This window comes from Neovison vison, chromosome 5 (genome assembly GCF_020171115.1).
Source record: "Neovison vison isolate M4711 chromosome 5, ASM_NN_V1, whole genome shotgun sequence".
In the NCBI taxonomy this organism is placed as follows: Eukaryota; Metazoa; Chordata; class Mammalia; order Carnivora; family Mustelidae; genus Neogale; species Neogale vison.
In genome coordinates, this window is record NC_058095.1 from 103,059,040 (window position 1) to 103,081,105 (window position 22,066).

Here is a 22,066-nt window from a genome sequence, read left to right on the forward strand (position 1 = left end):
ATCTTTTAATAAAAACCAAAAAATTTTACTGGCTGATTATAGAGCTGTGATAGTAATGATGCCAAATCAGGTTGGGTAAATGATGCCTGGTACAGAGAAGGCCTTCAGTAAATGTTTGTTAAATTAAATCTGAATGTAGGTGATGCAAGGTACTTTGGACATAAAAAAATACCACGAAATATTAAATATCGAAAATATAAAAGTCAACTATTATTCAGAAAAAAATTAGAGTAAAGCTTAAATGATTTGATTCCCAATCGATTCATTTACAGGGGTTTTCTGAGAAATATTTAATAATCAATATAAAGGCTTTAGATTTTAAAGTGATCTTTTGAATGTATTTTTCTGCCTTTTAGATCATTTTATGAATTTGTACATTTTGGCTTCTTTCTTTTTTTAAGATTTGTTTATTTATTTTAGAGAGACAGTGGAGCTGAGGAGCAGAGGGAGAGGAAGAGAGAGAGAGAGAGAGATAGAAGCAGACTCCCAGCTAAGCACAGAGCAGGGCCCTACCCAGGGCCGGATCTCAAGAACCTGATACCATGACCTGAGCTGAAATCAACAGTCAGATGCTTAACTGACTGAGCCACTCAGACACCACTGCGCCTTTTGGCTTTTTGTCAACAAGTATTTATGGGATGACTACCAGTTCACCCCAGGTGTGAGGGACTTTTCGAAGCTCTGGGGAAGCAGAAGTGGACAAAACAGGAGAAAATCATACCTTCAATGGAACTTAGGCTAGAGTAGTGGAAACAAATAAACATGTAAATTATATAGCATATCAGATGCTAATAAATTGTATGGAGAAAAGCAAAGAAGGAAAGGGGGTGAGGGATGTTGGGAGGAAGGTATATTCAACAGCATGGCCAGAAAAGCCTCCCTGAGCATTTGAGCACAGATGTGATGGAAGAAGGAAGTGGTGAGCTCTAGGGGGGATCTGGGGAACCAGCAACCTACACAGAGAAAACAGCAACACCTAGGGAGATGCCATGCCCTGCGGTCTTGAGGATAACAAGGAGGTTGCATGGCTGGAGTGGAATGAGCAAGGGTGAGAGCAAAGGAACTTGAGTCAGAAGGGTAATGTGCAATCAAATTGCACAGAGCCTTTAGGTCAAAATAAGAATTTAGTCTTTTATTCTGAGATCGGTGGCCTTTCACCTTTTCTTTTCTTTTAATTGCAGTAAAATAGGCATAACATGATATTTATCATTGCAGCCATTTTTCAGTGTACAGTTCAGTGGCATTGAGTGCATTTACTGTGCATTACATTATCATCATCTGTCTCCAGAACCTTCTCATGTTGCCCAGCTGAAACTCTATACCCATTAAACAATTCCCTATTCCTCTGACTCCCAGCCCCTGGCAAACATGATTCTGCTTTCTGTCTCTAGCAGTTTCCCTCGTCCAGGTACCTCAGCTAAATGGAACCATATCATATTTATCATTTCGTGACTGGCTTATTTCATTTAGCATAATGTCTTCATCTCTTCGAGTCTTCCAGGCTCATTTATGTTGTACCATATTTCAGAATGTCTTTCTTTTTTACCACTGAATATTCCATTGTATGTATATGTCATATTCTGTATATTCATTCATCCACTGGTGAATACTTGGCTATTATGGATAATGCTACTGTGACTATTAGTGTATAAATATCTATTCAAGTCCTTCCTTTCTTTATTTTTTCATTAATTATTTTTATAAGTCCTTCCTTTCAATTCTTTTGGGTATATACTCAGAAGTGGAATCATTTCAGGTTTTTGAAAAGAAGGATGTCTTAGGTTTTTCAGATTACTCTGACTGCTGTGAAGAAAATAGGCTATAAAGAGACAAGGGTAGGGCCCCTGGGTGGCTCAGTGGGTTAAAGCCTCTGCCTTCAGCTCAGGTCATGATCTCAGGGTCCTGGGACCAAGACACGCATCAGGCTCTCTGCTCAGCGGGGAGCCTGCTTCTCCCTTCTCTCTGCCTGCCTCTCTGCCTATTTGAGATCTCTCTCTGTCAAATAAATAAAAAAAACTTTAGGAAAGAAACAAAAGAGATAGAGAGAGACAAGGGTAATTGGGAAGACCTGTGAAGGAGATCCTTACCGTTGGATCTTAAAAATCTTTTGAAGGAAAAGCCCACAAGATTTTCTGGCAGATAGGTTGCTGGTTATGGGGGAGAAAAAGATGAGTCAAAGATGACTCCAAGATTTTTTTCTATTACAATAGTCAAAGTGTTCTTTACAGGCTGTTTGGAAATAAAAATCATCTAATGCAAGTTTCTAAATGGATGTATTTCTGCATATTTCAAAGACATACTACATTTGTATGGAAGATGCGAGTAGAGATAAAAGACTTTGCATTGATGTGTCTCCCCAAAGGCTCACATATTTTATGGGGAGGGGGAACTGAGGCTTTATGAGACCTCACAAAAATCAAGAGATGATGCTGTGGGCAAATATGACAAAGCTTAATCATTTATAACCTAATATTGAATGATCAGGAATCTGACGTGAGTTTGGCTTATTTTTGAGCAAATCTATTAGAGCTAATATCTAAATTTTCTTTTCTTTTTTCTTTTTTTTTTAAAGATTTTTATTTATTTATTTGAGAGAAAGAGAGAGTGAGAGAGCATGTGCATGAACAGGGAAAGGGGCAGAGGGAGAAGGAGAGAATCTCAAGCAGATTCTGCACTGAGCACGGAGTCTGAAGCAGGGCTCCATCTCACAACCTTGAGATCATGACCTAAGCCAAAATCAAGAGTCAGATGTGGAGCGCCTGGGTGGCTCAGTCATTAAGCATCTGCCTTTGGCTCTGGTCATGGTCCCAGGGTCCTAGGATCAGCCCCACATCAGGCTCCCTGCTCAGCAGGAAGCCTGCTTCTCCCTCTCCCACTTCCCCTACTTGTGTTTCCTCTCTCGCTGTCTCTCTCTGTCAAATAAATAAATAAAATCTTAAAAAAAAAAGAGCCAGATGCTTAACTGACTGAGCCACCCAGGTGCCCTTAAATGTTTATTCCCAATAAAACCTTTCATATTTAATATTAACAAGATCACATAATGTTTTAGTATGAAAATGCTCAGAGTTATGAATCAACAGAAAGGTCACTAGCTAGGCTGTACACAAATGTTCTATAATCATAATTTGTGAAAAAAAATCACAGCCAGAAGTTCTTATTTTATAATCCCAATAGCCGTGGGAGCCTATACGATTATTTTACACAGGGGTGACTGAGTCTCTAAGAAGTTTAAGAAACTTGCCCAAGATCACAAAGGTATTTTTTGACGCTAATAATTTGAGCCAATATTTTGGAGACTGGTTGAGAATCCAAGCTGATTGAGCCTGATTATTATACCCAAGATGCAGCCAAAAGGCAGGCAGGAAAGTCTGATCGATACCTATACCCAACTCCTGCCAGAGTGACTCAGAATGAGATGCTGTGTCCATCCAAGTGCACCAGTGGGAGGAACAACTTTTCTGAAGTCTGCAAACTTTTCAAGAAGGCATTTCCTTCCAGATACTCAGTGTCATCATAGTTTCTCTGGAGAGGTTACCTGGGGATGACAGGTGAGGCTGCTTAGGTTTTCACCGCGTGAAGCCAGCATGAAATACACAGCATGAAATCAATCATGTCGCTCACTCAAAGTGCATCCAAACTACATAGAGGTGTGCGGCAGCCAGGTATCTCTAGCCTCTAACCTTCTCTGGCTTGACTTATCCAGGCAGGCGTCTTCAAAGGATAGCAAAGTCCCGCCGTTGATAAATCGATCTGTGCCTGAGGAATGAGTGACATCTAGTTCTTTCCATGCGGTAGCGCACCATACAAATTATAAAAATTGAGTCAAATGTAGAAAATATGATTAGCCCCCCAAAAGGCTATGGCTACATGAAGCCAAACAAGAATAATGTTTAGCCAGCCATCAATGGTCTAAAGAGAAAGCAGGTATAAATACAAATATTCAGATATTTGCAAAGTTAACCATTCATGAACTTAATGCATTCAATAATTCTCCTGGCTGCACACAAGGTGGGGTGACAGTCAAGAGAAACAGGCTCCCTCTTTTACACCCTTTTAAATTAGTTCCTTCTCTGGGATGCTTGGGTGGCTCCGTGGGTTAAGTGTCAGCCTTTGGCTCAGGTCATGATCCCAGGGTCCTGGCATCAAGTCCCGCATAGAGTCCCACATCTGGCTCTTTGCTCAGCAGGGAGCCTGCTTTTCCCTCTGGATCCTTCTCTCCCTGCTTGTGCTCTCTCTCTCTGACAAATAAATAGTAAAATCTTTAAAAATAAATACATAAGCAAATAAATTAGCTCCTTCTCTTTGGTATTCAAATCATCTGTCCTTTATAAAAATCTCTCCTCTGATGTTCAGCATACACACTCTTCCTTCCTTTCTACACAAAATTTTCTGAAAGAAAAAGTCACACTTATATCCTCACTTATTCTGCACCCTTTGCAAGCTGGCTTTGGCTTTAGGATATTTTTAAAGATTTCTGTCTTAAAGATATCTTAATTGGTAAATAAATCCAGAATTACAAAATTGTCTCTTCTCAATTCACAGTTGTGATATCCTGATTTAAAATAAAAAATATACATTTGATCTTCCTCCTGGTTTCTGGCACAGAGCAATACATGAGAGTAATAAAGATGTCTTTTTATTTTTTATATTAAGGAGGTGACTTTTGGACCACAGTGAGGGGAGCTGGTTGCTGGTGTAACCAACCTTGTGATGAGAAGGTTGGAACTCTCAGTTCTACTCTCCAAACTCTTGGAGGGGGTAAGTTCTGGGAATTCAGTTCGGTCACCAATGGTCAATGATTTCATCAACCATGCCTATTGTAATGAAGGTTTCATAAAACCCCAAAAAGGGTCTGCAGATCTTCCATCTTGGTGAACACATGGAAGTGCTGAGCGGTGATCTCAGAAGGAATGGAAGCTCTATACCCCTTCCCCACATCTTGCCCTATATATCTCTTCCATCTGACTGTTTCTGAGTTACATCCTTTCATAATCAACTAGTAGTCTAACAAGTAAAAGTGTTTCTCTGAGTTCTGGTGAGCTGCTCTAGTAAATTCATTGAACCCAAGAAGGGGGTCATTGGAACCTCTGATGTATAGCCAGTTGGGCAGTAGCACAGGTGACAGTCTGGACTTGTGATGGCATATGAAGTGGGGGGTCCCTCTTGTAGAATGGAACCCCTAACCTGTGGGATCTGATGCCATCTCCAGGTAGACAGTGTCCAGTTTGAGTCGACTTGCAGGCCTCCCAGCTAGTGTCGGAGAGTTCCTTGGTAGTGGAGACACAAACTTCTTACCTCTGCATATCATAATTGGTGACCAGCATGTTAGAAATGAGTTGATAATGTCATCAACTGCTTATCAATTAACTCTTTTTGGAATCATATCTAATGTTTTGGTTTCAATGATGTTATTTTTCTATTTCTTCTCTTGTAACCCTATACTCCTATTCCTTCTGTTAGTATTTTATCAACCTCTTCTTAGTCTGCCTTGGTGTGGACTCTAGTTTTTTTTTGTTTATTTGTTTTATTTTGTTGTTTTAGTCATTTCCTTAAAGAAAATGTTCCTGTGGTTCCTTTCCCACTCTCTTCCTCTGGTGCCACCCCATGCTCTCAGACGGTGAGTTCATTCATTCCCAAGGCTTAAACTTTAAATCTGTCTCTGACTTAGTTCTGCTACCTCATACTTTATTTTCAGTAATCTTTTCAATAGTTAAGCCATGGTCTTATGAACACCATGTTGCTGAAAAAGTCACAGAAAGAACCCAGAAAAAGTCACAACCTCTCTAGACAACTTACCCTCTTTGTGAAATGAAGGAGTGAGTCTTTCAGGTTTCACAGGGATCTTATCAGTCAAGGATCTTGTATGTAGACAGAAACTTAAAGAGAAAGTGAATTTATTATAGGCTACCTGCCAACTTTAGAATTGCTAGTAAGGCTGAGAGACAGACTTTAGGGCTAGAACAGGGCACCTCCAGGAGTTTACATAGCTAGAATTACAGATAAGTCAAGTCTCACCAGAGGGAATGTTTGGCTTTGCTGGCAGGCAAGCTCTGCAGACATGACCACAGGTAGTGCTGCCTTCATCACTGCGACTGCTCCATGTACAATGAACTGACCATCGGTCATGGTCCTGACATTCCACACACAATTCAGTCTCCAGTTGGAACACCCTTTTGGCTGATCCTACATCATACTGCCTGCCCCCTGGGAGTTGGCAGAGGAAGGACCTAGCTGACCCAACCCACAAAGGGGATTTTGACCCAAGGGCAAAGGGTACTGGGCATGGGACAGCAAATCCTCTTCTACTAAGAAGTGTGTACAATAGATATCTCAAATCTACCTCAGACACAAGACAGTCAAACCAGAATACCATCTGTTACCCAGGTAACTTAAGCCTCAGACATCTGCTGTAAGCACTCAGGATACGGATTCTTCCTTCACAAGTCTTTGTTTTAATAGTTGTTCAGTTTCATTCAGTAACTACTTTGGTCAGGTTGTTAACTTTTTGAATTTTTGATCACTTCCTTCTCTTCCCTTCCAGTCCCACCCATTGGTTTTGTTAAGAACTGGTTATTGAAGGAGTGATTTAGGGGCTAAAGGCAACACCAAGCAAACCGCAAGGCATAGTTGTGTCAACCTAGGATGAAGTCATCTTGACTTGAAGTCTTGCTCTTATGTGTGATTTTCAGGACCGTCTCTCCCTTGCAATTTTCAATGAGCTTCATTTCCCAAGTAATGCTTTTCGAACCCCTGAATGGTAATCACAGAGAACAGAACCTGGTGATTAAGGGCCTCCCTTCTACTAGAAAAGGAGAGTGTACTAAGGCAATCCTATCTCTAGCCTTCATGGTGAGGCAGATCACAGCACTCTCAATGCATAATCATTGTCATCTTTTGGAAGTATATTCAACTCAAATGTTTAAACATTTTCATATGTTGATGAAAGAAACATCCAATAAATTGGGTGTGATCTGTACCTATGGCAGCCTACAGATGAAGAGGAGGTGGAGGTGTGTCATCACTTAAATAGACATATTTGCCTTTGCTTTTGATTGTGAAACTCAACACATCCCTTGCATTCAGAAACAATAAAGGAGATAATGCGATGTTATTTGAACATCTATAAATATCCACGGAGGATAATAAATGCCTTTGCTACCTCCAACCCCATGTGTTATGTGCATTTTCAGTGTCTAGCAGTTGTCACAGATGCACTTTATGGTTTTCAAGCCTGGGAGCTGATTATATACTCAGTGGACTTTTAACTGAATTACGTCTTTGAAAAAGCAAACAACCCACCATATTTAAAATTAGAACCTGCCCCTACCACCTTGGCATTCATAATCCCCTGACCCAGATCTGCTTTTTTTTTTTTTTCCCTAGAACAACTTAATCACCTTCTGAAATAATATATGATTTAATTGTATGTGTCTATTATCTATTTTCTGTCCCTTCCTCTGGGAGGACAGGAGACTTTATCTGTTTGATTTACTTATGTCCTGAGAGCCTCAAACTACCTGACACATTCTAGGCATATAATTAGCATCTGTTGAATGAGTGAACAAACAACACCCAGATAGCTCTGAGACCAGTTGAAACTCCTGAGACGGTTGCCTTTGCTGTGCCTTGGTTTGCCCTCAATTCCTGGTCTATGGTCCCTTCCTTGTAAAAACCTGCTTTTCCAAAGAGTCTTAAAACTCACTTACTGCAAGCCTTCAGTGACTCCTCACAGTTTAATGCACTTCTATTTCCTGGAATTATTGCATTTCAAGCTAAAAGAATTTTTTGAGACTTCTTTTTTTTTAGAGCATTTTTACAATCACAGCACAATTGAGAGGAAGGTACAGAAATCCCCCTATAGCTCTGGTTGCTATGCATGCAGACTTTCTCAAGATTAATACCCTTCACCAGAAGACACATTTGTTCCAATGGTTGAACCTACAGTGACAAGTATAACACCCCAAATCCATAGTCTATCTTGGAGTTCACTCTTGGTTTTGCACATTCTATGGGTTTGGGCAAACGTATGATGACATGTATCTGTCATGACATCTATCATACAGAATAGTTTTATGGACCTAAAAATTCTTTATGCTCTGCCTGTTCACTCCCAACCTCCACAATCCCTGACAATTCCTGATCTTCACACTGTGTCCCTGGTTTCCCCTTCTCCAGAATGTCTTATAGTTGGCATCATAAAGTATGCAGCCTTTTCAGGTAGGCGTCTGTTACTTAGTAATATGCGTTTAAGGTTCTTCTGTGTCTTTCATGGTCTGGTAGCTTTTCAGTGATGAGTATAAGTCCATTGTGTGGATATACCCCAGTTTATTTATCCATTTGCCAACTGAAGTGTATCTTGATTGCTTCCAAGTTTTGGCAATTATGAATGAAGCTGTTGTAAACATCTGTGTGCAGGCTTTTGTATAAACATAAATTTTCAACTTCTTTGGGTAAATACCAAGGAGCACAATTGCTGGATCATGTGGTAGGAGTACATAGAGTGTACCAGGAAACCACCAAAATGTCTCCAAAAGTGGCTGTACCATTTTGCATTTCCACCAGCAATGGGTGCTTATCTCCACACATCTCTGCCAACATTTGGTGTGGTAGGAATACAACTTTAATGGCTAAATTTCCACCACACTTTTGTCTCTGGGGGCAGCTTAGATATTCTAGCAGGGGTAACTTTCGTGGAAAGAGAAATACACTTGATCCCTCTGAGTATGACATAGGATTGCTAATTTATGTCTTTGTTGTGAGCAGAAAAGTGTCCAAAGGGAGTTGTGCCATATTTTTAAAGATCTTACTGTTATATAGAGAAGAAAAGAAGTGTAAGTCATAGTCTAATCACAAGTTGCTTGGTATTTTTATCAATTGTTCCAGAAGACCTGGACTTACCAATTCACATTGTGTTTTTCTTTAGCACTCTTTCTTTTTAAAATCTATAATCATCATCACCATCCTCCTCATCACCATTATCATCATCCTCATTTCCCATGAAGTTTGATATTGAATTATTTTAAATTTCGTAACCAAAGTACAGGAAAACCATACTTATCTAAAGGCCATAACTGGAAACCACAGCACTCTGGGAACTGAGTCAACAAATGGTCTCTAGCTGTGTTGAATCACCTCATTAAAACTATCTCTTCAAGATCTCCTTTCTTTCCTTTTTGCCAGCTTTTACTGTTCTGCTGGCTTTTGGACTCCAGTGGAGGTCCTCTGGAGCAATCTGCTTTCTTGCAGCCATTTGGCCTAGGGTGTTGAAGGGAAGAATAGCGCCATCCAGGAATTAGGAAGGATGTGGCTAGAGCTGGAGCTGGCGAGGAAAGCAAGCCCTGAGGGAAACACGATGTGGCTACACTATTGTTTTCTGGGCTAATCCCATTAGTGAATTAAAAAAAGTAAAGCTGTTTAGTCATTTGTGATGTCTTTATTCCACCTTTACACTTGACTTGAATTGTTTGGCTGGGTATTAGAATTTAAATTAAAAAAATTTTTTTCTTTTGATTATGAAGGTATTTCTCCTTTGGCTTCTATATCTATTCCTTGTGTGTGACTTTTTTTTTTTTTAACAGTTTTTTTTCCCTTTATCTTTAGAGCTCTGACACTTCTAATTGATGAGTCTTTATGTAGGCCTTTTTTCAATACGAAGTTGTTTTGGCTAAGCATCTGAAGAGCCCTTTCAGAAGGTAGACCTGACTTCTTCAGTTTGAGAAATTTTCTCCTGTAATTTTTCTTATGTAATTTCCAATGAAATTCACCATAAGGGAATGGGGCAGGGATTAAGCCTTTGAGCCAAGCACCTTCGAATGGGCCTGACGCCTTTGTTTCTCCATCCTTCAGTTTATCAAGAAATGTAACAACTTTTATTTAGTACAAATGGTCAGCTCCTTGATGATTTGGAAGATGGTTTTGTTTTAAGTTACATATTATCTCAGTTTCAGATGAAAATGGATAATTCTTTGATATATGGCTGGAAAATTCCTTCTGTTGGTAGGTTAAGAGCATTATTTTTCACCAGCTGGCTCTTTGTCCAGTGCTCTCTAACTCTGTGGGAGGCGCCTCCAGTGTCTCAGGTTATTTAGTTTTCTGAGTTGCCTAAATGAAGTACGTGAGGGACAATCTGTTGCATCTTTTCTCCTAGCTTCTGGTGCTTTGCTGTCAACCTTTTCCATTCCTTGGGGTAGAGACCACCACCCTGATCTCTGCCTTCATCTTCACACAGAGTTCAGCTTGTGTAGATGTCCGTCTCCAAATTCTCCCTAATTATAAAGATACCAGTCATATCGGATTAGAGCTCACCCTAATGAACTCATTTTAGCTTGATAGCTTCTGGAAAGCCCTATTTCTAAATAAGATCATATTCGGAGGTACTAGAGGTTAGGACCTGAACATAAAAATTTTGGGGTACATGATTCAACCAATCACATTTCAAGAACTTAGATGTTATTTCTAACACCTCCCTCCCTCTCCTCTCCACATGTAAACTGTCAGAATGTTCTTCCCATTGTACCTCAAATACACATTGCGTCTAGTTATTTCTTTTTATGTTTATCCCAACATTATCTTTCTTTCTCTAGCCCATGGTAATAACCTCCTCCTGGGTCTCCTGTTCCTGCTCTAGTCCCTCCTAATTCATTTTCCATTTCCCAGAGGTCCTCCTGAAGTGATTATTTGATTACATCTCTCCTCTTTGTACAACATTCACTGGCTTCCCGTTGCCTAAAGATAAACTTAAAACTCCTTCATGTGGCTTTCACATGATCTGGCTCCAGCCTTGTCTCCCCTATTACATTTTCCCAGTGCTCTGAGCTAGGGCCAAATGGGAGCTTCTTTCAGTTCCTTGATTGCACCACACTCTTGCCTCTGGGCTTTGAACATGCTGTTCCCAGTCTGGAATACCCTCTGACCTCAACTCCCCAGACATTGACTCATCCTCTGGGCCTCAACTTTAATGTCGGCTAACTTTAGGAAGGCTAGCTCTCTGCTGTAGGCTGGATGTGGCCCTCAGGAGGACACATCCATGTCTCAATCCATGGAAACTGGGACTATCGCCTTGTTTGGAAGAAAGGTCTTTGTACATGTAATTCAAAGTCATAGCTCTACCCCCAGTGCCTAGCCCAATGCCAGTGGTATATGATAGGTACTAGTATTTAATATTAACAGTAATCTATGATATACCAGAAACTAATACAATATGGCATTTTAACTATACTGGAATTAAAATAAAATTTAAAAAAACCAATACTGCTAACAATAACTTTCCCTCACTAAGTAAAGGTCAATCAATGTTTCAAACTCAGTACTATCCAAACGGTACAGATTTGAAAAGCATCAGAGGTCTGGCACCTATGAACACCATAGTTATGACCCTCCTAGTATCTTAAGAAACTTGCAGCCTCCCTAGTAGACAAAATGCTCACATCTGGCAAGATGCTTTTAAGAGCCCCCAAAGCAACACCACTCCCCCAAATGAAAATAAATAAAATCTAATCTGATTAGTAGTTTAAGGATCCTTTTATCAAGACATTTGTCAAAATTTATTTTTTATGGAATGCCACCTTTGTTACTTAGAGCTGTTTTTAGAGGATTAACATGATCATTAACCTAGAACATTCTATAGTGCAATAAGAGAAAAGAAGAACTATAATTTTCTTCTTATAAGCAAATATCAACAATATATGAGAAGACATGTGTTCTTAAAGACTAAAAGAAAACTAACAAAGAGAGGAAGAAATAATAATAAGCAAATTCACAAGTTCCATGTCTGTTGACCTCCCATTCATAGCGTTAACCATCTTAACCCTTGGGACTTCCTTGTATGCCAACAGCTTTTCCTTTCAGAAGCTGCTCCTTCCTGAAGTCCTATTGAGCAATAAATCCCAGGACCCCACCTCTTCTCCCACGGGAGAGGCCAACTGGGATACCCTGCCCCTAGATAGGGTGATTGCTTCCGTGGTAAGTGTGTATCTCAAGTAAGATCCATCAGATTTATTTTCAGGGACTGCTATGGATTTCACAACAGAGAGGGATGATTATTGTTATTTTCTTTTTCTTCTGAGACTGCTGGTTCTGAAGACAATACACTCTAAGCTCCTAATGACCAGCATGGCTGCATGTAATGAGAGCCTTCCTGAGAAGGAAGCCTTACAAAGGGAGGGAAAGCAAAGCAAAGACAAGCAATGGAAGTGAGACACAGAATCTTGCTGAAGCTGTTTAAGGCCCTGCATCCGGGAGAGCCTGTGACTCAGTCTTTCCTGGGATGAACCCCATCCTTAGGTTGTACTACAAGCCACACAGGGATCTATATGATGTGATAGAGGATGGGTGGAGGGAATGTGACAGAGATGGCTAGATGCCCCTAAAAATGAGTGCTCCCACTTCCTCTGTGATGTGGAATTGTCACTGGGCTGTGGCTATCTGTGGGATTACCTCTCTCAGCCCCTGGCATCTAGATGGGGACATGTGACTTGTGGTTGCGAATGGGATGAGCGTGGGAATGAAGTGTGTCCCTTTATGTGTTTATTTGCTATGAATAGACTTGAGTTTTTTTAAACGTTTTGAGGTTCCATAAAAATCATCCTGTTAATATGAGCAGCAATTTCCCCCAGGTTTATGGAGGTGCAATTGACATGTGACATTATGCAAGTTTAACGAAGTGTGTCTCTTTAGAGCCTAAGCAGTTAGGAACGGGATGTGTCTTCTCTTCCCTCTCTTGCCCTCTTTTGTTGGCTAGATTCCAATAGTTTCAAGGGCATTTTTATTTAAAATCAGGAGAAAAGGGAGTAGACTGCTGATCATTAATCTTAATGCAAATGAATTGAAGACTGAACTAGTATGAAAGATAATAAAAATTCTCAGCATTAAAATGTTTGTGCCCTTTTTGAATTAAAAGAAATAATCAAATCTGCTTAATGGTGAAGACCATTAAATGATATATTAAGCCACATCCCCCCTACCTGAGTGCCTAGCATTAAAACTTTATGTTCCAGGTGTGGGCTTCTGTTGTTCATGAGCAAACCATTTGGTTTGGTTGCTTCTTTAGGTCTTGGTGTCATCATCACAGAAATGTCATAGTTTCCTTCCAGCCCTGCAGCTCTGACTCCATCATCTGGTTGCCTTATTGGAACTCTTGGAACCATAAGCTTCTCACTTACCAGGAGATACTCCAGTCAAGACTGTCCTGGAGCCAAAGAGCAAAATGGACAGGCTTCTGTAGCTTGTAGGCTTTTCTGCCCGAGCACTGCTTAAAAAACGTTGTCACATGGGATGCCTGGGTGGCTCAGTTGGTTAAGCGGCTGCCTTTGGCTCAGGTCATGATCCCAGCGTCCTGGGATCGAATCCCACATCGGGCTCCTTGCTCGGTAGGGAGCCTGCTTCTCCCTCTGCCTCTAGCCTGCCACTCTGTCTGCCTGTGCTTGCGCTCTCTCTCTAACAAATAAATAAAATCTTTAAAAAAAAAAAAAAAACCACGTCGTCACTTTTTGCTGTCAATAAAGCCCCCTCTGTTCAGCCTAGGTTGTTCTGCTGTCTTTCTCCTTTCTTTAAAATGTGTGCAAATTTGAAATTTAAACTCCAGTGGACCATGGTATCTATAACTGTATCCAGGAGGCTCAGAGAATATTTGAACTTTTGAGTTAAGAATTCATCAGTTAGCCACAACAAGAGAAAAAAAATGCTTCAGTTGGTTTAAGATAACAATAATCCTATTGTTTTTATTTGGAAACTTTAGGTTTGAGGAAACCTTCCAGAGCCTATTAGAATTTGAGGATGAGTCCATTCATTGCCACAGGCTAACGTGCACATAAATGCCAGACCGGGGGAATACTTGTTAAGCTTTATGAGGCAGCAAATTACAGGTCCCCTGGAGCCAGGAGAACTTTTCTCTTTTATATTGTCCATGTGACTGCCTATTCTAGAAGCATCCCTGGAGGTCATGAATGTTGTATGCTTGAGAAATATTCTTTCTTCTTCACTGAGTCAGTTGTTGGTAATTGGGTTATTACTAAAAGATAGGCAGACAGTCGGAGTATCATTAGCTTGATGCTGATACTCTTTCCCATTCTTTGGATGAGGGCCCATCTATTTTTATCTAGTCATTACAGGCCAGCCCTGAACTCGTTTGGCTAGCGCTAGAACGAGTTGAGGAGTGGTACGTGGGATTGGTTTGGGGAACAACAGATTAAAAAGAAAAAGGTGTCCTGAAGAAGAACATGGGAATGAAAGAGATGAGGGGAAGGGAAATTGAAGGGTAGGAGTGGGGAGAGAAGATTTGTCCAGAGGCTACTATATATATATATATAAAATAACATAAATACTATTATATATAATAATAATACTATTATATATAATAATAATATTATTATATATATTATATATAATAATAATATAATATATATTATATATATTATACTATTATATATATAGAAATAATGAGAGAGAGAGAGAGAGAGAGGCTCTAAGGAGTTCCAGGGTTGTCTGAATGAAAAATATGGCAAAGTACATGGGGATCACCCATCCATTCATTAACACACATAATAAACCTTTATTGAGTTGCCTACTACATGCCAAACTTTAAATCAGTAACCACATCTTGTAAAAGGACAGCATTATTTTTTACATCAGTATTTGCAAGTATTTCACAGGAATTTCCAAGACGACTGACACTAATATGTATATTTTGCAGAGGAGGAAAAGTGAACCAGTAAGAGGTTAAATGACTTGCCTAAGGTCACAAAACAAACTACTGGCTGCATAGTGATGAGGAGCCAGAGACTTTAAATTTCAAATGTATGGCCTCTGGCTGGATAATAACTAAGGTTTAATTCATCTAATAGAATTTTTAAAAAATAACTTTCTTTTAAGACCAGGTTTATAAGCAAGTATAAAGCCCTTTTCTGGGACCATTCCCTTGTGGTGTGAAGTCAAAAACATTTAATGCTAATTACTCATTTGATCATTTTTTAAAAACTTATTATCGGCTGATGTCCTTGGCATAGAAAAGGCAATTTGCTTTTTTTAGTATGTTCTTCCAAATCAGTGCAAGGGCAGCGACACTGTAAGCATCCTGGCTTTCTTCATAAACATCAGCCTTTTGTGTTTGTCATTTTGTCCCCTAGACTAAAAGTGCCTATAAAATTGGACCCAAGAGCACCACCAGAGAACAAAGCTTCAGGAATCCAAACTAAGATGAGCATGAAGAGAATCATAAATCAAGGAGTGACAGCTTTAAGAGAAACCAAATAATTTGAACTCTAAAAGTATATAAATGCTCCAGTAAGATTATGTTGCATGTAGAGATAAACCAAAGGACATATAAAAAGTGAGAAAAGATTGGGCAAAATGGCCAAGTGTTGCACATTACCTAAGATCCCCATCAACTCCAGCCCATGTTGGTCACTGGATGGAGAATTAGAGTCCTCTTGGCCTTGATGAATATCATCTTGCATGTTTTAGGTTTCAAGGATAATAGCCATTTAGTCTTGTTCAATGAACAGTGATGCAAGCTGATCTCTCTTGGTTGCTGTTCCGTGTGGCAATAACACTTCCCTTGATTTATACACCCTCTGAGAGGGACACAGCCTGACATCCTGTTTGTTGTCGTAGCTATAAATTGTAAATGAGGTGACAGCCATACTCTTCTATTTAAAGGACATCCTCCCCCCCCTTTTTTTTTTACAACTTTTCTCTGCCTATTATTCTGGTTTAACAATCTTTGAAGCAATAATCTGAGGCATGAAGATTTCCCTCAGTAAATGCATCAAGCCTCAGTATTGACCAACAGCTGCTGTGTGAAAACCTTGAAGCCACATGTCAAATGCTACGTTGTCTCCCTGACCAGAATGTATCCATGAGCAGAAACTGCTAGAAAATTCTTCATGTGAGACACAAGTTTGAAAATTACCCTAGCAAGAACTCAGAGTCGCCTACTTTTTATTTTGGAAATACAGAATTCACATTCCATACTTATGAAACCACGAATGATTTGTAGGGAGTCCATAAGCCCTGGGAATTTTAAGCACAACTTCTTGTTCTCATTTTTCTGGGACAAAGGTCCATAGCTCTTAATAATTTTTTTAAAAAGTCTGGGACCCCACTGTGCTATAGCTTGCCTGCCTAATTGTGCCTTTTGGATCTTCTTGAGCCAAGTCTGGTACCCCATATATTATTTGGCAAGAGAACTGAAGTGTGAGCGGTAGTCCAAACTCTGTTTGTGTCAGGCCAATTTTAAGTAAATGGAACCAATTTAAGAGGTTTTCATGCTGATGGGAAGAAGTATAAATAATACAAATAAAGATGATTAACATGCTGATATTGTGTTTAGAACCCAACCAAAAATTCACATTCTATAAAACATACAATCATAAGCTCCTAGCGTTTCTCGTTGTGTTCAACACAACTGCATCTTGTCTTGAACACATCTTTGAGAGTCTGTCTTGTCAGATAGTTGAAGGAGTAGGCCTTGTGTCTTTATGAATAATTCACACTACTGATAATGTTTTCATGGTTAATTGAAAATTACTCAATTATTTCCTTTATGCAATGAATATCTCAGTCATGTCTGCTGTGATGGGAATCAATAGGTTCTGCTGTGGGAAAAGAGTCCTGGCCTGCATCAGAAAAGACTGGAAGGAACACTTCATGAGATGGCCTTTTTGCCCATCAAGGTCCTGTGAAAAGGTACACATCTGTCCATGACCACTTCTCTGTGGCGATCTATGAAACGTCTGCCTTTCCACATAAGCCAATCTTCTGCCGAGTTCAAGAAAGTAGTGGATGAGGAAGATACTCTTCTTACAGCCTGAGACAAAATAATTCAGACTTTTTAAAATGATGACTTATTTTTATATTTCTCCTTGAACAATTCAGGGCTCTTTAAGTAATAATGCATTCCTGTATTTCCCTTCTTGTTTTCCTTTTAATTTGATTTCCAGCAGCTCTCTTCCTGGGATATAGTCCCAATCCTCATTTTTGTCATCTTGCTGTAAATGTGTGATGTGGGCAGAGACTGTGCAAAAGGGCTCAAACTCGGAAAAGCGGGGGGAATCCGGTGCTTTGTAACGGGTGTCCACTGAGCCATAGCAGTCTGTGTCCAGACAGCTGAGGAAGGCATATGGGCTTTGGAACTTTGGGTAGGCCTTTCTAATGTGTTTTCTCAGATTCTTAAAAACACAAACCTTGACTGTATTGAATCTAAGAGAAGGGGGACTGTCCCACACTCTGTAGTTCCAGGTTTTAGTGCCAGGTGAAAGATAGCTGCAGACAAGCAGCTCTGAATGGGAGGGGAGCCAGCGGAGTGAGGAGATGGTGGGGCTGGAGGGAAAGGACGTGGGAAGCCAGGATAGACTTGGGCAGGCACAGGAGGACTGCTGCCTCCTCTCTCTTCCAAAGGAAGAATTCTCGAAATGGCGCGTGCCCTTACTCCTTCCTCAATCAATTAAAAATAGGGCACATCATACAGTTAATGGTATTTAATAGGGTTGAATGATAATAGATGGTAGCTACACTCATGGCAAGAATAGCATAACACATAGACTTGTCGATTCACCATGTTGTACACCTGAAATTAACGTGTGTCAACTATACTCACAACTATACAAAACAAAACAAAGACTAGTGCCCATGATGTATGAGTAGAAGCTTCCCTCTTGCCCAGACCAGATTTCCCAATGGTGTTTAGCAGCATTTCCCTACATTTCAGTGCTCCATTTCCACTACCCCCTCCTCCCTGGCACAATTCGGGGTGGGGGTGGTCCCGTTCTCTATTTTGTCCTTATCCAATCTTCTTTAATTCGTTAATACCTTCTAATTTATCTATCCCTTATACCTATCCATGTTTCTCTTTCTGTAGTTCTATTTATATAGATCTGTTAAAAAATCAAGATTTTATTAAAAATCAGAGCACAAGGAATAGAGTCAATGATATTGTAATAGGGATGTACCATGTACCAGGACAGATGGCAGCTACACTTGGAATGAACCCAGCATAATGGATAAATTTGTCAAATCACTAGGTGGTATACCTAGCACTAATGCAACACTGCATGACGACTATACTCAAATAAAAAAATCAAGATTACATTTTATGCAATTTACAGAAATTATGTAATTTGAACAATCAAATAGTTTCCTAGGCTTATTGGGAAAAAACAAAAACAAAAAACCTGAGCCCCCTCCCCTTTTCCTTTTCCCATTTCCGAGAGTTGACTATTTTTGACTTTAAAAGTATTTATCTCTACATCTCCAAACTTTTATCAGTTTGGGGCATATTTTGACCTCCTGTTTTAGGTGAGGATTTACTCCCTTTCAGCCAGACTGGCTCCCATTCCCACGCAAGTCTTACACAATCAGTGATTACATAGTTATTGCTATCGTAAATGCTGCTTAGACGTAAATCATGTGAAAAACAGAACTTTTTGCGTGCAACTTTATATTCTCTTTGGAATCAATAATGGCCTGGTTTTGCTTCTTAGGTTCTTTATGTTTTCATTGCCATTCATCCCCAACCCCCAATCCAGTTTTTCCACTGTGTGTTCTACAACTCCTAATTTTGGGGTGTTGGTCATCCTAGACCAATCCCCTCATTTTCTTCTCTTTTCACTCCTCCTTTTTGGAGCTTTTTCATCTTTGCTATCCAGTATCTCTGTTGAGTTTTTCATTTCTCCCGGCACCTTTTTAATCCCTAGGAGTTCTTTTATCCCCTGACTCCCCGAATGTTCTTTGTAAAAAACAATATCCTTTTATTGTTGTTTTATGGAACTAAAATCTTCTGCGATCTCTATAAGAATACCAATGGCTTTCTTTTTCAACACCCTGCAGTGGTTCTGTTTTGCCCACGTTGCTTTCTCCTCTTTGCTGGTGTTAGTATTTGTTATGCATGTTGGAGACTTTCTTCAGATATCTAGGGAACTTCAGCTGTCTGTTTATATTTTTTTAAATGACCTAAAAAGGATAAAAGGTAGCCCTTGTGTGTGGTTGGTACCTCCTACCTTTGGGACACCCAAGAGTGTAATCTGGGATCTTCTGAAGTCGATTTCTTTGGATGTTTCCTCTTGAGATGGTCAGGTTCTAAGCCAAGAAACTTCTTTTCTCTGTAGGGTGTGTGACTGACTATGGTACCTAGAAACGGAGTGATAATACATGATTTACAGTCCCAGTGTTCAGTAGCCAAATAGGAGTGGGGTGGGGGGCTCTGTGGTGTAGATCATGTTCTTCCTAAATTCTCCCACTGACAGTTTAATATTCACCTTTTTTTAATGGTCAGATGTAATTTTAATTAAATCCATATACATAAGTTTTTTGCAGAGAACTATACATAATAGTTCACACAACACAACAGTGTTTTTGGTGTACAACATTGTGATTTGATACCTGCAAAATGATCACCACAGTAAGTCTAGGTAACATCTGTCACCACACATAATTACAGAATTCTTTTTTCTTGTGATGAGAACTTTAAAGATCTCCTCTCTTAGCAACTTCTAAAGATGTAATACAGTACTGTTAACTGTCTGTCACAATGCTGTACCTTACCACCCTACGACTTATTCATTGTATAACTGACAGTTATTATCAAAAAGACATGAAATAATAATTGTTGGTGAGACTGGGGAGAAAAGGGAATCCTTGTGTACCTGGTGGGAACGTAAATGGGTGCAGCCACTCTGGAAAACAGAATGAATTGAGTTTCCTCAAATAATTAAAAATAGAACTACCATATGATCCAGCATTTCACTTCTGGGTATCTATGCAAAGAAGACAAACATACTAACTCAAAATAATGCATGCCCCTCCATGTTCACAGTATATTATTTACAATAGCCAAGACATGGAAACAATTTAAGTGTCCATTCACAGATGTAAGGATAAAAAATGTGAGCTATACGCACATGCGTGCGTACACGCGCGCGCACACACACACACACACACACATACACACACAGAGGAATATTAGTCAGCCATCAAAAAGAATTAAATCTTGCAATTTCTAGCAACATGGATGGAACCTGAGGGCATCATGCTAACAAAATAAGCCAGAGAAAGACAAAAACCATATGATCTTACTTATAGGTGGAATCTTTAAAAAAAAAAATTAAAAGCCAAGCTCATAGATACTGAAAACAGACTGGTGGTTGCCAGAGGCTGAGGGGCGGGTGGGTGAAATATGTATCCGTTTTAATTTCTGCTGTTTCACTTCTCAGTCATCCTTTTGCTTTCAAGCTTTCATAATTTCTTTCTCCCTATTCTTTGTCCTTGTGGGCAAATGCCTTAAACTTCTTTCCTACACTTTCATTCAGGTGAGGTTTCAAGAGAGTGAGCCTTCTATATCTAACCATAAGTTCTCCTGTTATCTCTAAAAGTTTTCTCAGGAACAAGAGCAGGTTTTTCATGTACAGTTGTGTGGGATGCTTTAAGGGAAACCATCCCTGTCATAAATGTTATTCCTTTCTATATTTGTTTTGACAAATTTCTGGCAAATGAGAGTAAATTGTCTTGCTCTGAAAAAATAAGTGTAATACAGCAATGATTTAATAGATAGAGGTAAAGTTTCTTCATGAAGGGTAGACGTTTTTCCAAATTCATGCAAAGGAGTCGTGTGTACTAACGCCCGTTCTGAATAAGGAATTTGAACTGAGACTTCTGGTTTCAAACATATTTCTGAGTCTCCTAGTTTAAGTTGGACAGACTGATTTCCAAAAATGGACTGAGCGGTCTCACAATGCCAGGCAAATGGGGAGTTTCAACAGGTGGCCGCTGAGTAGGCTGATGGAGATTTTTTTAAATGTCTACTCTGAGGAGAATAACCAAACTTTTCTTGGCAACACAGTGAAATAATACCTTACTACTTGGTAATAGTTGCAGACAAAATTGTATTAAAAAATAAAATCTGTGGCAGATTTCTGGTTCAAAGTCATTTGGCCAACAGATCCTGACATGATCTCTCCTTACTTCCTACTCAAATAACCATAAAGACAGCAAAAAAAAAAAAAAAAAAAAAAAAGAACATTTATACAAAACGAAAATTGACAGCCCACATACTGCCAGAATCCTGGAAGGAATTCCACCAATGATGAGATACATGAGGGACAAATAGAAACCAAAACCGGGGACGCCTGGGTGGCTCAGTTGGTTAAGCAGCTGCCTTCGGCTCAGGTCATGATCCCGGCGTCCTGGGATCGAGTCCCACATCGGGCTCCTTGCTCTGCAGGGAGCCTGCTTCTCCCTCTGCCTCTGCCTGCCTCTCTGTGCTCGCTCTCTCTCCCTCTCTCTCTGACAAATAAATAAATAAAATCTCAAAAAAAAAAAAAAAAAAAAAGAAACCAAAACCGTTGACCTAGGTGTGCTTTTCCAGCCGACGTGGAGCTGAGCTGTTGCTGCTGAGGTAGGAAAATTGGTCTCAGTGCTCTACCCTGGCTCACAGATCAAAAGTCCGTATGAAGCTGAAAACAGAGTGGCCGCCATGCAGTGGTCTGGATACTTCTTCGTTCACAGAGCTGATCCCTTCACATACCTCTAACCCCATCAGCAATTTCTCTTCCTCATGCTTTTGGAGACTTTAACTTCTAGGAGGACATGTAGCAGGAAGTATGTATGGAAGACGAGCAGCAGAGAAGGAAAAGGACGACCTGGCTGTGGCATGCTGCACTCTGGGAGCTTAGTCGCAGCAGGGACTTAGAAGTGAGAGCTGGTACAAGCTGGGATTAGCTTCTCAGGACATAGAACCAGGCATTGGGTATAAAAGAAAGTCTAAGTTCAGGGCAATTGCATTAGGGGATTGTGGGCCGTCCCTGGGAATTAGACTAGAAACCATGTACCTCAATTGGCCATCCAGTCATAAATCATTTCCAGTTCCAAATTAACCACACACAAGGCGAAGGGCAAGTCACGGGCAGTGTCAGCTGGAAAACAACTACTCCATCAATCTCGTTTTCTTCTCAGATAAGTAGACAGGAAAAACCACAATAGCACAAGGAGTACATGAGAAAAAAGTACTTATAGAAGAATAAAATGGAGGCATGGAGAAAGTCTCACAAAACATCTCAGAATGATTTACTGGACATTT